The following is a 16,429-nucleotide window of genomic DNA, read 5'->3' as shown; positions in this document are numbered from 1 at the left end:
AATTTCAAAATTATTACCCCAGTCAGTGACCTTTGAAGTTCTGTATTTTTAAAATAATTTCAGACTCACAAAAATGAATGGTGCAAGAACAATATAAACAATTCTTCTGGGGCTTCCCTGGTGGCTGAGTGGTAAAGAATCCGTTTGCCAGTGCAGGAGACACGGTTTCGATCCCTGATCCAGGAGGATCCTACATGCCATGGAGCAGTTAGGCCCGCGAGCCACACTGCTAAAGCCCCTGTGCCCTAGAGCTGGTGCTTTGAGACAAAAGAAGCCACCACACTGAGAAGCCTGCACCCTGCAACTAGAGGGTAGCCCCACCCACTGTAACTGGGGAAAGCCTGTGCAAAGAATAAACACCCAGTGCAGCTACAAACAAGCAAATAAAAGTATAAGCAAAAAATTACTCTGTACCTTTTGTCTAGTTTCCCAGATTTAATATTTTACATTTTATTTCTATCATTCTTTTTTTCTGAACTATTTGAAAGTCACAAATATGATTCTCTGAAACTCAGTGTTTATTTTCTGAAATGTAAGACAATCTCCTGAAGTAACCAAAGGACATCAATCTGTCTGTAAATGAATAATAAGTGAGGAATAATAATAAATGAATAATGAATAATATTCATTTAATCTATCTATATTTGTTAAGTCTTATTTACTTTGTCTATGAATTTAAATTTTACCAACTGACCAAATAATATAGCACAAGAAAAAAATATTTTTCTCTAGTCCAAGATCAAATTCAGAATCATGAGTTACTTTCGTTTTCTTTAATTTGGAAAAGTTTCTTTTATGACACTGACTTTTTAAAAATGTAGTCCATTTATTTTGTAGAGTGTCTCTTGACTTGGGTTTGTCTAATGTTTCATCTTAAAATCTGATTATACATTTTTTCAGGGCTATGGTTGTGTCCTTCTCAGGTGGTTTTATCTGGAGACACATGATGTTGATTTGTCCCATTGCTGGTGATTCCAGTTTTGGTCACCTGCCAGTTTTATTTTTTATTCCCCACTCTAGAAATGCTATGTTTTTCCTTTGTAATTAATAAGTATGTTATGAGGAAATACTTGAGACTATGTGAATATTCTGTTTCTATAGACTTTTATTAAGTACTTTTGCATTCCTTTGAGGAAGTTTGTGTGCTGTGTCTGCTGAGTTGTTCAGTTGTGTCCAACACTTTGCAAACCCCTTGACTGTAGCCCGCTAGGCTCCTTTGTCCATGGGATTTTCCAGGCAAAAATACTGGAGTGGGTTGCCATGCCCTTCTCCAAGTCCTTTTCCCGCATTGCAGGTGGATTCTTTACCAGCTGAGCCACCAGGGATGCCCAATAACACTGGAGTGGGTAGCCTCTCCCTTCTACAGTGGATCTTCCCTACCCAGGGATCAAACTGGGGTCTCCTGCATTGCAGGCGGATTCTTTACCAGCTGAGCTACAGGGAAGCCCCCAAATTAAAACTGGAGTGGGTTGCCATGCCCTCCTCCAGGTGATCTTCCCAACCCAGGGATTGAACCCAGGTCTTCTGCATTGCAGGTGGATTCTTTATCATCTGAGCCACCAGGAAAGCCCAAGAATACTGTAGTGGGTTGCTGTGCCCTCCTCCAGGGGATCTTCCTGACCCAGGGATTGAGCCCAGGTCTCCTGCATTGCAGGTGGATTCTTTACTGTCTGAGCCACTGGGGAAGCCCATTATTAATATGGTGGTTGCCAGTTGGTGAATTTCTCTTTTAATTAGCTGACATTCTAGCATGTACATACACACGGATTCTTACTTTACTTAGTACAGTCAAATTGATACCATTTATTTTGATTCTTGGCTTGTCCCAGATTTGGTCCCTTCAGACTGACTCCTGTATCCTTAAGACGTATTTCCATCTTTCTTTGAACATTTCCTTAGTTTCTGGCATAAGATTCTCTTGTTCTGTCTTGTACTGTTTCATCCCTTGAAATGGAATGAGCTGTTTTACCTAGAAGTCTCAATTCCTGTTGGGAGAGAACAGGATTTAAATAAAATGTCTGGGTGCTAGTTGTCCTATTCATTGTTAATGGGGTGTCATTGCTTCCAAGTTCCCTCAGTTGATAGAGTTAGGAGATACACACACTCACATGTTTTTATCTCTCTATTTATGTGTATGTATATCTACATATGTAGTTCAAGTTGATACCTTCAATTTTAGTCCAGCACCATAAGATTCATAACTTTTTCAGCTTTTCTAATTCCCTTTGCTAACAGTGATAGAGCTGACTTTGATTATTTACAATACATTCACTTAGTAAATCAATTCTAGTATGCTTAAAAGATATTCTCAAAGTTGATCAGTCACACTAGTAGTAAAAATTAACTAGTGGTCTGTTTGTTTTCAGCTTGACAGTATATAGGCAAAATAACATGTTCCAAAGTTACTTCACTTAGTTCTTCCCAGTGGCTCTACCCATCTTTCAGTGTGGATATATTCAGTATAACTATTTGAAATACTTTTATGTCTAGTTCTTTCTGTCTATGTAGCACCTTAGGGGTTATTCCTCCTGTATCTTTGTTGATTTTCTTTATTTTCTGAGTATATGAAACATTCATATGGTTCAGAACGATAGGAATTAGTGTCCTAACAGGAGTCAGAACTATATAGTTTGAAAGTCATTCGCCTATCTCTTCCACTCCATTTTTCACTTACTCGCAATAGGCTGAAAGGTGGTCCCATGGGTGACATTCAAGTACTAATCTCTGAAATCTGTTAATTTGAAAAAAGCATTTTTGCAGATTTGACTAAGACTCATGAGGTAGATTATTCTGGGTGGGCCTTAAATACAGTCATGGGTATTCTTAAGAGGGAAGCAGACAAGAGATTTGACGTAGGAAAGGAGAAGGCAGTGTGATCATAAAGGCAGAAGCTGGGTTGGAGCCGCATGTCACAGAGTGTTAACAACTACCAGATGTTGTCAGAGACAAGGAACAGATTCCTTCCTAGAGCCTCCTCAGGGAGTGAGGCCTTACTTACACCTTAATTTTAGTTCAGTGAAACTGACTTCAGACTTTGGACCTTCAGAATGATGAGAGAATAAATTTCTGTTGTTGTAAGCCACCAGGTTGGTGGTAATTTGTTACAGCAGTTACAGTAAACCACTACACACTGCTTGTTGGTAACCAGTCTTATTATTTTCTTGGTTAAATATTTTATTCTGATTCATGGGTATTTCTAATTTCATACTCAAAAGTTGTGTACAGTAAATAATCTGCCCTTTATTTTCTTTTCTTTTATTATATCTTGGAAGATCTTTCTCATCTTTCTAGAACAACATATTACTTACTTGTGTTGTTGCAAAAATTTAGCCAACCACACTCCAATTTAAAATTTTTTGCATTTAGGGTTTTTCCATTAATTTGCAGTTGAAAGCAGTGATTTGGGGAATAACCTTGTCCATATATGTTTGTATACTACTATTATTTTTTTTCATGGTAAATTTCTAAAGTGAAATTGCTAAGTCAAAAGTGAATATATAAGTTTTGTTATATAAATTTTGTTTGTTGTTGTTCAGTTTCTAAGTTGTGTCCGACTCTTTGTGACCACATGGACTGTAGCACACCAGGCTCGTCTGTCCTCCACCATCTCCTCGAGTTTTCTCAGATTCTTGTCCATTGAGTTAGTGATGCTGTTGAACCATCTCATTCTCAGCTACCCCGTTCTCCTTAAATCTTCAATCTTTTCCAGCTTCAGAGTCTTTTGCAATGTGTTGACTCTTTGCATCAGTTGGCCAAAGTATTGGAACTTTAGCTTTGGCATCAGTCCTTCCAATGAATATTCAGGGTTGACTTCCTTTAGGTTTGACTGGTTTGATCTCCTTGCAGTCCAAGGGACTCTCAAAAGTCTTCTCCAGCACTGCAGTTTGAAAGCACCAATTCTTTGGCGCTCAGGCTTATTTATGGTCCAGGTCTCACAGCTGTACCTGACTACTAGAAAAGTGATGTTTCTGCTTTTTAATATGTTGTCTAGATTTGTCATAGTTTTCTTTCCAAGGAGCACGTGTCTTAATTTCATGGTTGCAGTTACCATCTGCAGTGATTTTGGAGCCCAAGAAAATAAAATCTGTCACTGTTTTCCCATCTACTTGCCATGAAGTGATAGGACTGGATGCCATGATCTTCGTTTTTTGAATGTTAAGTTTCAAGCCAGCTTTTTCACCCTCATCATGAGGCTCTTTAGTGCCTCTTCACTTTCTTCGTTAGAGTAGTGTTATCTGCATATCTGAGGTTGTTGATATTTCGCCTGGCAGTCTTGATTCCAGCCTGTGATTCATCCAGCCTGGCAGTTCACATGATGTACTCTGAATATAAGTTAAATAAGCAGGGTGACAACATACAATTTTGCTGTACTCTTTCCCACTTTTGAATGGTTAGTTGTTTCATGTGTGGTTCTAGCTGTTGTTTCTTGACCCGTATACAGGTTTCTCAGGAGATAGGTAAGGTGATCTGGTATTTCCATCACTTTGAGAGTTTTCCACAGTTTGTTATGATCCACACAGTCAAAGGCTTTAGTGTAGTCAGTGAAACAGAGGTCGATGTTTTTCTGGAGTTCCTTTGCTTTCACTATGATCCATTGGATGTTGGCAATTTGATCTCTGGTTCTTCTGCTTTTTCTAAACCCAGCTTGAACATGTGGAGGATCTTGATTCATAGAATGATGAAGCCTAGCTTGAAGGATTCTGAGCATAACCTTACTCACATGAGAAAGGAATGGAATTGTCTGGTAGCTTGAACATTCTTTAGTACTGCCCTTCTTGGGAATTGTGATGAAAACTGACCTTTTCCTGTCCTGTGGCCACTGCTGGGTTTTCCAGATTTGCTGACATATTGAGTGTAGCATTTAATAGCATCATCTTTTTGGATTTTAAATAGCTCTGCTGGAATTCTATCACCTCTACTAGCTTTATTGGCAACAGTGCTTCCTGAGGCCCTCTTAACTTTATACTCCAGAATGTCCAGCTCTTGGTGAATGACCACACCATTGTGGTTATCCAGGTCATTAAGATCTTTTTTTGTACAGTTTTATTCTTGCCGTCCCTTCTTGGATCTCTTCTGCTTCTATTAGGTCTGTTAAGGCATTAACATAAGGCACATTGAAAAAGAGAAAGTCAAGTTATTTGACATGGGAATGTAAAGGGAATGACGGTGTTATAACCAATGGAAATTTCAGTACTTTGTCTTCTGATTTCAGACTAGCTGAAAGGATGATAGCTAAAAGGATATTGACTATAATAGATAAAGATATAATTTTTATTTCTAATTTCTCAGAAATATTATTTTCATTTTTTGTGATTCTACAAAGCTTATCTGAACAAAGTTATGAATTAAAGATGACAGAAGTCACTTAAATTTCTGTTCCAATAATTTTTGGCATATAGGGCTGGCTGGAGGAAGAGGAAGAAAAAATGGGAATTGACTTTTTACTGTCAAATGGAACTTACAAATTTACCTAGACCAATATAGGAATAAAAATTTATGTGGGCCCTATTAACTGGTAAGAAAATAGATAAAATTGAAGTTGATGGATTATTAGTTTGTGTTGTCAATGTAGACAACTTCAGAATAGGAGAGGAAGTAGTGAGGACTTCTCCTTGTTACTAACTTGGTTTTTTATTTTGCTTCAAAGGAATGTTACATTTCAAGATCATTATAGGAAATATTGCTTACCAATAATTATGAGTTTAACAGTCTTAGAATAGTGAATTCATTTTTGTTGAAACAGTGGACAGAACAGGCTTTTCAGTGTTTTTATTTTTCAAATTCATAGTGGTTATCAGTTCAAAATATTTTCTTTTTTGTTCTCTTTTCCTTTTTATTCTTAGAATGATTGTTAATCAGAAAAAACATGGAGCAGTTAATGATGTCACTTGAATCTTTAGTTTTCTCTGTCCCTCAAGTATTGAGATATGACATTCCTATCATGATATTCCTTCTGGCCATCATGTTCTCTTTCTTTTTGGTGTCAGAGTCCTTTCCAAAAGGAAATATGCTGCCTGGCATTCTGTATTGCCCCTGATTTCCAGGTGGAACAATCAGCCAGATGAGGTGACATTTAAAAACAAGAGGATTATATTTCTACAAACAAGACAGTAATTCAGATCTTCTTGCTTTAATTCTTCTCTGTTTTACCATAATAAGATTTTTATCAAAGTCCAAGAGATTACTGATACACAGTAGTGACCAATGACTTCATATTAATAGAGCTATTTATAATAAACTCATCAGTGAAGTATTGGAAAAAATTTAAAGAGTGATTTCTCACTGGTCTGTTTATATAATATTGAAACAACCATAGCATTGAAACACTCAGAAAGTACAAAACACTAATATTAAATGAAGATTGATAGCTTCGAAATACTGCAACATCTTAAAGTATCTTGTAAATGACCAAAAACAGATAAAATTTTGGTGTAACTTTAGTTTTTTCCACAGAACTATGTATTAAAAATACTGGTAATCCATGTAAGATGTATACAAAATCCTGAACTGACTAGATTGTTCAGTGAATAAATAATACTCCACACTGCTTTATTGTTATGGACAAATGAGCTTTATAATTCAATAAAACCCTTTTAAGAAGTTCTAGTCTGTAGAATGATGTCCTCAAATTATTTGGTCCTATTAGTTTTATTAACAAAAACTTTGCATCCTTCTTGGTGGTGGTGATGGTTTAGTCAGTAAATCATGTCCAACTCTTGTGATCCCATGGACTGTAGCCCAGCAGTCTCCTCTGCTCGTGGGATTTCTCCAGCAAGAATACTAGAGTGGGTTGCCATTTCCTTCTCCAGGGGATCTTCCTGACCCTGGAATCGAACTTGGGTCTCTTGCATTGCAGGCAGATTCTTTCCTGACTGAGCTATGATGTTTAATTCCTCTGAATATCATCTTTAAAAGGCCCTACTTGATACTTGTCAGTATAAATCATAGGTCAAGTGCAACCCTCCCATCTTCAGTCTATGGGCTCTTCGTGGATTTCTGTTCCATGTCTAACACAGTGAGTGGCCCACGAGTTTCCCATTGGAGATTTCATGGTCCTTACTTCAACACTTGCCACAAAGTATCCCTTCCTTCTCTAGGTGTTGGGTAGAATGTCAGATTAATAATGGCATGTGGTGTTCCTTAGCATACCTGCCAAAATGCGATACTTTCCTTGGAAGAAAAGTCATGGGCTTCAGTCACACATCTGAGTTGACAGACATCCAAGTGATTCCTATATAAAAAGAAAAGATTGGTGTTTTCTGGAATAGAATGTCCACTTCTAATAAATTCAAACAGATCTGAACATAAATATCTTCAGACTTGATGGATTTTACGTGCCTTGTTATTTTACAGATTGCATCGGCACCAGACCTCTGAATGTTATATAACCCAGTCCACTGCATTTGGGGGGAAACACCTTGAAGGTACACATGCTGAGTCACTTCAGTCGTGTCTGACTCTTTGCGACCCTATAGACTGTAGCGCGCCAGGCTCCTCCGTCCATGGGATTCTCCAGGCAAGATTACTGGAGTGGGTTGCCATGGCCTCCTCAGGGGATCTTTCTGACCCAGGGATCTTACGTCTCTTATGTCTCCTGCACTGGCAGGCGGATTCTTTACCACTGAAGGTATACTCCAAGTATGAAATGTGGGCTTTTTGGTAAAATCTTCTGTAGGGATAAATATCAATTAGAGGATAACCTGTGAAAAATTTCTCTGAGTGGCTTAAATTTAAAAGATAATACACTAACTTGCCAGTATTGATGAAAACATCAGTGTCTGTCTTCATAATGTACGTAGCATTGGGGCAAAACTCAGTTATCCACCTAAATGCCGTAATCACCTTCAAGATCAGGTTATTGTTGTCGTTTAGTTGCTAAGTTGTGTCTGACTCTGTTACCCCATGAACTGTAGCCTGCCATTTCCTTCTCCAGGGGAAATTCCTAACCCAGGGATTGAACCCACATCTCCTGCTTGGCAGGTAGACTCTTTACCACTGAGCCACATGGAAAGCCCCAGGTTATTGTATGTGGCTATAAAAACTCTTGTATTATATTGCCATAACGGAGGTGTTTATCCTTTAAAGATAATGCTAACACTTTGTCTTCACTTTCAGCCTGTTGGCCCAGTAAGAAAAATGTAAGAACCTTATATCCTCACCAAGACTTCTTTTCACCCCAAATGACTCTAATGGCCTGTCTGACCTTCTCATCCGAGGGGTACAAAATCACTAGGATGACAAGCAATGGGGTTTGATGAGAGTAGTTTGAATGCTCTTGAAGTGTGAAGTGGAAGTCTTATCTGTAAATGGACTCATAGAAGTATATCCAGGTCACACATTGTCACGTGGTGGTGATGCAGACTGAGGTGCCACATCACCAGGAAACGGAAGAGCAACAGCAGCAGGAGGCTCCATTGGAGGGATCTCAGTGACATCCTACCCGGAAGGGTGGAGCACTTGGGGCCCTTTACAGCCACTCAGCAGCCCTTGAGCCTCAGGTTCTGGCTGCTAGACACCGCACAACCCTAGGGGCTCCATTTAATCTTCTTGATTTATTCCCTCTGAGCAAAAGACCTTCAGTTTCACCAACAGGACATTCAGTAGTAAGAAGTAGTCAAAAATAACACTTGGAATTTCTACTGAAAAACAGAGACTCTCAGATTGGCTTAAAATTCTGCCATATACTGCTTATAAGACACATGCCTGTAGAATTTCTGAGGAAACCAAAGCAGTAGCTGAAGTTTTTGTTTTCTATACTCCATGCTATAATCAAAAGATTTGCCTTGAACTACTCTCAGCCGCCCGGGGAAAGGTAAAACTATTTCCATTTGAAGACTGCAAACCCAGATGTTCCTTATCTCTGGTGGGGCAGCTGATTGTCGCGACGGCCTGAGCCTCTGGGTGCATATTATTACCTACTTACTGATGTCTGTTTGCCAGCATAACATGTATATTGGAAGCAGCAACTTCCCTTGTTATACCAGATTCACTGATGTATGTATTAATGCTACAGGAAAAGAGAGACAACGTAGTATGTTCTTCTCCTTTGGGGCTTACTTTCCACCTCTTTGTGTATTCTCTCTTAATATTGTATGTGTGCTAATTGCCTATTTCACTTTTATGTTTACTGTTCTGAAATTCAACCACATAGTCTGCATTTATTATATGGTTAAGGATAACTTATTAACATGGTGAGTGGTGTTAACTGAATAGATCTAATTTTTGGAAAATTTCAGCTTTCAGTGCAATCACAAAGTTAGATTAACTCATAGTTCGGGCTTCCCTGGTGGCTCAGAGGTTAAAACGTCTGCCTGCAACACAGGAAACCTGGGTTCGATCCCTGGGTCGGGAAGATCCCCTGGAGAAGGAAATGGCAACCCACTCCAGTGTTCTTGCCTGGAGAATCCCATGGACGGAGGAGCCTGGTGGGCTACAGTCCACCGGTCGCAGAGAGTCGGACGGGACTGAACGACTTCACTTTCACTTTCCTTTAAAATAATTAAAATAATGCTTCCAGCCAAGTTGGAGTGACAGGGATTGGTATCCTTTTACTTGAAATAACTGGGCAAAAAACCTGAAACAGCAGTTCTTGAGGCATTTGCCATCAGGCAACCCAAGACATTGATCCCTGAGAGACAGGAAACAGTTGAGACCTATGCTTGGTCTAGCCTGGGGAGTGTTTTTAGGCATGGAATAGTAGAGCAGCAGAACCCCAGAGAAGGCTAGAGACCTGCCTGAATTGAGGAGACGGTGCTGGGAGCCTGAGAAGCCTAAGGCAGCTAGAGCTCACGGGGCAGAGTACCAGAGAGGAGAGGGCGGCAATAGAATGTTACAGATCTGCAGAAGTCCCTTCCAGGCATTCAGCTGAGTACTGATCAGTACATGCCTGTGAGGAAACTACATCACCCACAAGGAATCCAGTACTCAGCTCACACACGTTAGGAATAGGGCCTGATTCACCGAGTGTCAGCTAGAGCATCTCTAACATTCTAGCTTTCATTTTTAGATGTTCAATTTGGGTCTTTTTTCTGTGTTTTTAATGGAAATTGCACTCAGTCTTTTCTCTAGCTTCACAGCATATAGAATACATTAATAATAACTTTTAATCCTAGTTTCCTGGTTTTATAAAAACTGTGTCCTTTCTGGGTTGGTTTTCATTGATACTTCTCCTCATTTGTCTCTTATTTTCTTGTCTTTTTTTTCTTGAAACCTGCTTGGCAAATTAGTGAATGCCTGTTAGGTATGTAACAGAAGACATTGTAAATTATGCTTTGTTGGGTGCTGGATATTTTTGTATTCCTCTACATGTTCTTGAAGCTTTTCCTAGAATGTATTTAAGTTATTTGGGAAATATTTAATCCTTTAAGGTATTCCTTATTAGGACCATTTAGTATAATTCTGCTGTATTCCTGAGGCAGAACCTTTCCGAATACTTTACCTGATGCCCTGTGAATTATGAGGTTTTCCATTTAGCTCACCATCTGTTTACAGATGTTGAGGATCAGGTTGTTCCTTCAGGGTTTGTTTTTAAGCTCTGCTGGCATCATCATCAATTAATCTTTATTCTGGGACTAATTCAGCCCTGCTGAGGCCTCTACTTATTGTCCAGAGTATGCAAGGTTTCTCTCCTCTGGTTAGGTGCAACTCACATGTCCCTAGCTCTGAATGAATTGGTCATTTTTCTTAGCTCCCCAGCAGATTTCCACCACCTGCCCCCCTCAACCTTTGCCTTATGGAGTTTTACCCTGTGTGGGTAAGTCACTTCAGTTGTGTCTGACTTATTGCGACCCTATAGATTGTAGCCCACCAGGAGTTTTATCCTAAGTATGTGCAAATTAGCATGAAGCCAAAGACTCAAGAGAAGATGTCTGAAACTTTTTTCATTACTCCCTCCTCTCTGGTATAGTATTCCAGTAATAATTGCCATATATCCCTTCTGAACTCTGATGTTTGTCTTTTCATGTTGGTGATCCTGCTGTGCTCTACTTTGAATCTCCCTGCCTGCAGTAGTGTCTGTAACATGTCTCTTAGCAGAAAGTCAAGGTGTATGTAGGCTTATCTAGCTTGTTTTCTTCTCTCAGAGAATGCAGATCTACACTAATTGTTGTCCAGTGTCTGAAAACTGTCCTATCATCTATTTTGCCTAGTTTTGCAGTTGTTTACTGACTAAAGAGAAATCTGGTACCAGTTACTTCGTGACGAAGTATAAATCCCGTAATACTGAATTATTGTGGGAGGTTGGTGAAGTTTTGTGAAGGAATCACAATGAGCCTTGACTGATTTTGTAGTTAATGGCCATTTAAGAATTGTCAGTTTATGGGCCCTGGGGGTAGTTGACTTGGGAGTGGTTTGTCCTTTTCAATGAGAATTTTCAGAACAGGTAATGTAAATTGTAAAGTGTCAGTCGCTCAGTTGTATCTTGAGTCTTTGGACTCCATGGAATGTACCCTGGCAGGCTCATCTGTCCATGTGATTTCCCAGGCAAGAATACTGGAGTGGGTTGCCGTTTTCTTCTCCAGGGCCTATTCCTGACCCAGGGATCGAACCTGGGTTTCCTGCATTGCTGACAGATTCTTTACCGTATGTGCTTACTTTTGGTTTAGAATTATTTATTAAATGTTTTTATAGGCTCTTGTGTCTCAGAATAAATCTTTGACTGTAGGAATTTAGAATGGACATAATTGGATTACTTTTGGAGAGATGGAACTGGTAATGATTCTTCTGTATTATTTCTAATCATCAGAAATTGGTTTCAATAGGCTTTGCTGTGGTTGGAGAAAGACTACATCTGACAATTTGAAAATAATCTCGTATTGTAACGACAGTAAATTAACTGGCAGAAAGACATGTTTCCATGGAGTGTTTTGTGTCTTTATGTTATTCTTGGGTTTTTCTACTTGGTGAGCTGCACATATGTACACACTCAGTGAACATATGATGTGTGAATCTTCATTAAGACCATTTCACTTGTCGGTCAATCATAGTGCTGTGTGTCAAACATGTTACTAGATGATGGAGAAGAGGTGACAAAAGAAGTAGGAGATGGTGTTGCTAACCAGAAGACTATATGAGATGACACATATCAAAGGAAACAAAATATTCTTGCAGAGATGAATAGAGTACAGAATGATTTTATCTGCTGTCAGGCAGGAATGAGGAGCTGCATTTTGAGAAAGTTGATGAATATGCATTGATTAACAAAGAGGATAAGGGAGGAAAAATCTTTCTTTTAAAAAGAAGGAATACTGTGTTGCATGGTGACAGCTGAGAATGACAGACTTGTTCTGTGGAAAGCAAGCAAATTGACTTGAATGAAAGTTTGTGTAGAATATAGTCAGAAATTAGATTGTAGAGCTAATTGAGGTATAGGGATGTAGATGATTTCAAGCTTTGGGTTTGGAAAGAGATGTTTCTGATTGACCTTGTGTTAAGATGTAGACAAAATTAAGAATTTTGTGTTCACAAAGCAGTTTTATAGGTGCAGATTTATTTTAAGATGAACTGTGAAGCAAATCAAGACACTGAGTGTTACTATGTTTGAATATAATTTGCAAAATGAAAGGCTGTTTCTTAGTGGGATTTGAAAGGCATTGTTGGTATTGTTTAGTCACTCAGTCATGTCTGACTCTGTGACCCCATGGACTGCAGCACACCAGGTTTCCTTGTCCTTTACCTTCTCCTGGAGTTTGCTCAGACTCTTGTCCATTGAGTTGGTGATGCCATCCAAACCATTTCATGCTCTTTGTCCCTTTCTCCCCCTGCCTTCAATCTTTGCCAGCCTCAGGGTCTTTTCCAGTGAGTTGGCTCTTTGCATTAGGTGGCCAGGGTATTGGAGCTTCAGCTTCAGCATCAATCCTTCCAATGAATCTTCAGGGTTGATTTCCTTTAGGATTGACTGGTTTGATCTCCTTGCAGTCCAAGGGACTCTCAAGAGTCTTCTTCAACATCACAGTTCAAAAGCATCAATTCTTTGGTGCTTAGCCTTCTTTATGGTCCAACTCTTACATCCATATGTGACTACTGGAAAAACCATAGCTTTGACTATACGGGCTTTTGTCAGGAAAGTAATTGCTCTGCTTTTTAATACGCTGTCTAGGTTTGTCATACCTTTTTTTCCAAGGAGCAAGCATCTTTTAATTTCACAGCTGCAGTCACCGTCCACAGTGGTTTTGGAGGCTAAGAAAATAAAATCTGTCTCTGCTTCCATTGTTTCCCCATTTATTTGCCATGAACTGATGGGACCAGATGCCATGAGCTTAGTTTTTTGAATGTTGAGTTTTAAGCCAGCTTTTTCATTCTTCTCTTTCACCTTCATCAAGAGGCTCTTTAGTTCCTTTTTACTTTCTGCCATAAGGGTGGTGTCATCTGCGTATTTGAGGCATATTGAAAGGTGTAGCTTGCATAATAAGTGAATATGCAAAATTTTTACATGTTATGAGTGGCTACATAGGGGAAAAAAGGGGACTTTAGAAAAGTATATAAAAGGGGACTTTAGAAAAGTATATAAAGTATATAAAAGCTACATAAGGGAAAAAAGGGGGACTTTAGAAAGCACATAATGGTAACTGAAGTTTGACTGAGGTTCATATTATATATGTATATTTTTTGTTCTAGGTTGCTGCTTTTTCTAAGAGAGCACCCATGACCCTGATGGTGTTTCCAGTTTTGATAAAGAGTTCTATTGCAGTTATTGATTAACTGAACAAATTCAGGTTAGTAGATTTTGTGGACAGTACTTCTCTTTTCCAATTATATGTTAATATTTTTAGAAATGGATAATTTTGTATTTAAAGTTACATATGTATACACCAGTGAAGTAGAAAGGCCAAGTCAATTTAAAATCTTACTGAATTATGTACCTACTATGCTCCCTATTATGTACAGTTTGCAGTGCATAAAATAAAAAATGTTTTATTTCCTATTTAATAGTTTTTTACTTTAAGGTGCTAGGTAAGTTGTGGGTGAATATTGTACACTGTACCTTTTCATCATGTGGCATCTTTAGTGCTGAAAATAAACTACTCATCTTAAAATAGTTTGAAACTTTTAGTAGCTAATCTCCATAATCTTCTAAATTCACTCTTGTTGCCCCATCTCAATCTCTAGCAGCCACAGATCTGTTTTTTTGTCCCTGTAGTTTACTTTTTCCAGGATACCATTTAAGTGAAATCATTTAATGTGTAGCTTTTAAAATCTAGCTTCTTTCATTTAGCATAATGCATTTGGATTTATCCATGTTGTGTGTACCAGTAGTTCATTCTTTTTAGTCACTGAGTAGTGTCCTATTGTATGGATATACTGCAGTTAGTTCCCTGGTGGCTCTGACTGTAAAGAATCCTCCTGCAGGGTAGGAGATCCGGTTTTAGTCCCTGAGTCCGGAAGATCCCCTGGAGAGCGGAATGGGTTTCCACTCCAGTATTCTTGCCTGGAGAATTCCGTGGACATAGGAGCCTGGGGTCCATGGGGTGGCAAAGAGTCAGACATGATGAGCGACTAACACTATCTATATACGTATACAGTTAGTTTATCCATTCACCATATGATGGACATGTGGGGAGTTTCTAGTTTTTGGTGATTATTGCAGTCGTGCTTTCTTCTTTTTTAATCCTGTGATAAAACGCACATAAAATTTACCTTAACCATTTTAAAATCTACAGCTCAATGGTGTTAAGTATATTCACATTGTTATGTAGCTGTCACCACCATCCATCCTCATAACTTTTCATCTTGTAAAACTGAAACTCTATACACATTAAACAATAACTCTCCATTCTCTGCTCCCCCAGCACGATGCTTTCTGTGTTTATGATTTTGGCCACTCTAAGTACTTTATATGAGTGGAATTATACAGTAATTTTCTTTCTATGACTGACTCATTTCACTTAGTGTAACGTGCTCAAGGTGCATCCATTTGTAGCATATTGCAGAATTTTCTTCCCTTTTTAAGTTTTAATAATATTTCATTGTGTGTATATATCACATTTTGCTTATCTACTCATCAGTTGATGAATATAGTTGGGTTGCTTCCATGTTTTAGCTACTGTGAATAGTGTGGCTGTGAACATGGGTGTACAGTGATCTCTTCAAGGCCCTGCTTTTATTTCTTTTTGTGTATATACTCAGAAGCAAAATTGCTAGATCATAAGATAATTCTATTTTTACTTTTTTAAGAAACCACCATACTGTTTTCCACAGGAGCTACACCATTTTATATTTCTGCCAGTAGTGCACAAGGCTTCCAGTTTCTTCACATCCTTGCCAGTGCTTATTATTTTCTTTCTTTTTTTTTTTTAAGTAACCATCTTAATGGTTATGAGGTGGTATTTTACTTAAGTTTTCATTTGTGTTGCCGTAATGATTGCTGACATTGAGCATCTTTTCATGTCATTTCATGTTGGTAATTTATATATTTTTGGAGAAATGTCGTTTCAAGTCCTTTTCTCAATTTTGAGTCATGCTGGTTTGTTGTTGTTGAGTTCTAGGGTTCAGTTCAGTTCAGTCGCTCAGTCGTGTCCAACTCTTTGCAACTCCATGAATCGCAGCACGCCAGGCCTCCCTTGTCCATCACCGACTCCCGGAGTTCACCCAGACTCGCGTCCATCGAGTCAGTGATGCCATCCAGCCATCTTATCCTCTGTCATCCCCTTCTCCTGCCCCCAATCCCTCCCAGCATCAAAGTCTTTTCCGGTGAGTCAACTCTTCGCATGAGGTGGCCAGAGTACTGGAGTTTCAGCTTCAGCATCATTCCTTCCAAAGAAATCCCAGGGGTGATCTCCTTCAGATGGACTGGTTGGATCTCCTTGCAGTCCAAGGGACTCTCAAGAGTCTTCTCCAACACCACAGTTCAAACGCATCAATTCTTCAGAGCTCAGCTTTCATCACAGTCCAACTCTCACATCAATACATGACCACAGGAAAAACCACAGGTTTGACTAGATGGACCTTAGTCGGCAAAGTAATGTCTCTGCTTTTGAGTATACTATCTAGGTTGGTCGTAACTTTTCTTCCAAGGAGTAAGCATCTTTCAATTTCACGGCTGCAGTCACCATCTGCAGTGATTTTGGAGCCCCCCAAAATAAAGTCTGACACTGTTTCCACTGATTCCCCGTCTATTTCCCATGAAGTGATGGGACCAGATGCCATGATCTTCGTTTTCTGAATGTTGAGCTTTAAGCCAACTTTTTCACTCTCCTCTTTCACTTTCATCAAGAGGCTTTTTAGTTCCTCTTCACTTTCTGCCATAAGGGTGGTGTCATCTGCATATCTGAGGTGATTGATATTTCTCCCAGCAGTCTTGATTCCAGCTTGTGTTTCTTCTAGTCCAGCGTTTCTCATGATGTACTCTGCACATAAGTTAAATAAGCAGGGTGACAATATACAGCCTTGACGTACTCCTTTTCCTATTTGGAACCAGTCTGTTGTTCCATGT

At 39.1% G+C, this 16,429-nt stretch overlaps 1 protein-coding gene and 1 pseudogene across 2 annotated transcripts in view; one reads left to right on the top strand and one right to left on the bottom strand.

The window, feature by feature from the left end:
• The window catches only part of FUT8 (fucosyltransferase 8), a 316,809-nt gene that overhangs the window by 36,376 nt on the left and 264,004 nt on the right, over nt 1-16,429 (top strand). For both annotated transcript variants that reach the window (XM_040226276.1, XM_040226277.1), the window contains exon 2: nt 13,615-13,712. The gene's annotated coding sequence lies outside the window, so the exon portion shown is untranslated. The remainder of the gene's footprint in view (nt 1-13,614; nt 13,713-16,429) is intronic.
• On the bottom strand, nt 7,118-8,907 carry LOC120853614 (annotated as a pseudogene).

Source organism: Oryx dammah, unplaced genomic scaffold (assembly GCF_014754425.2).
Source record: "Oryx dammah isolate SB20612 unplaced genomic scaffold, SCBI_Odam_1.1 HiC_scaffold_26, whole genome shotgun sequence".
Taxonomy (NCBI): Eukaryota; Metazoa; Chordata; class Mammalia; order Artiodactyla; family Bovidae; genus Oryx; species Oryx dammah.
This window is presented reverse-complemented; position numbering and strand designations above follow the sequence as displayed.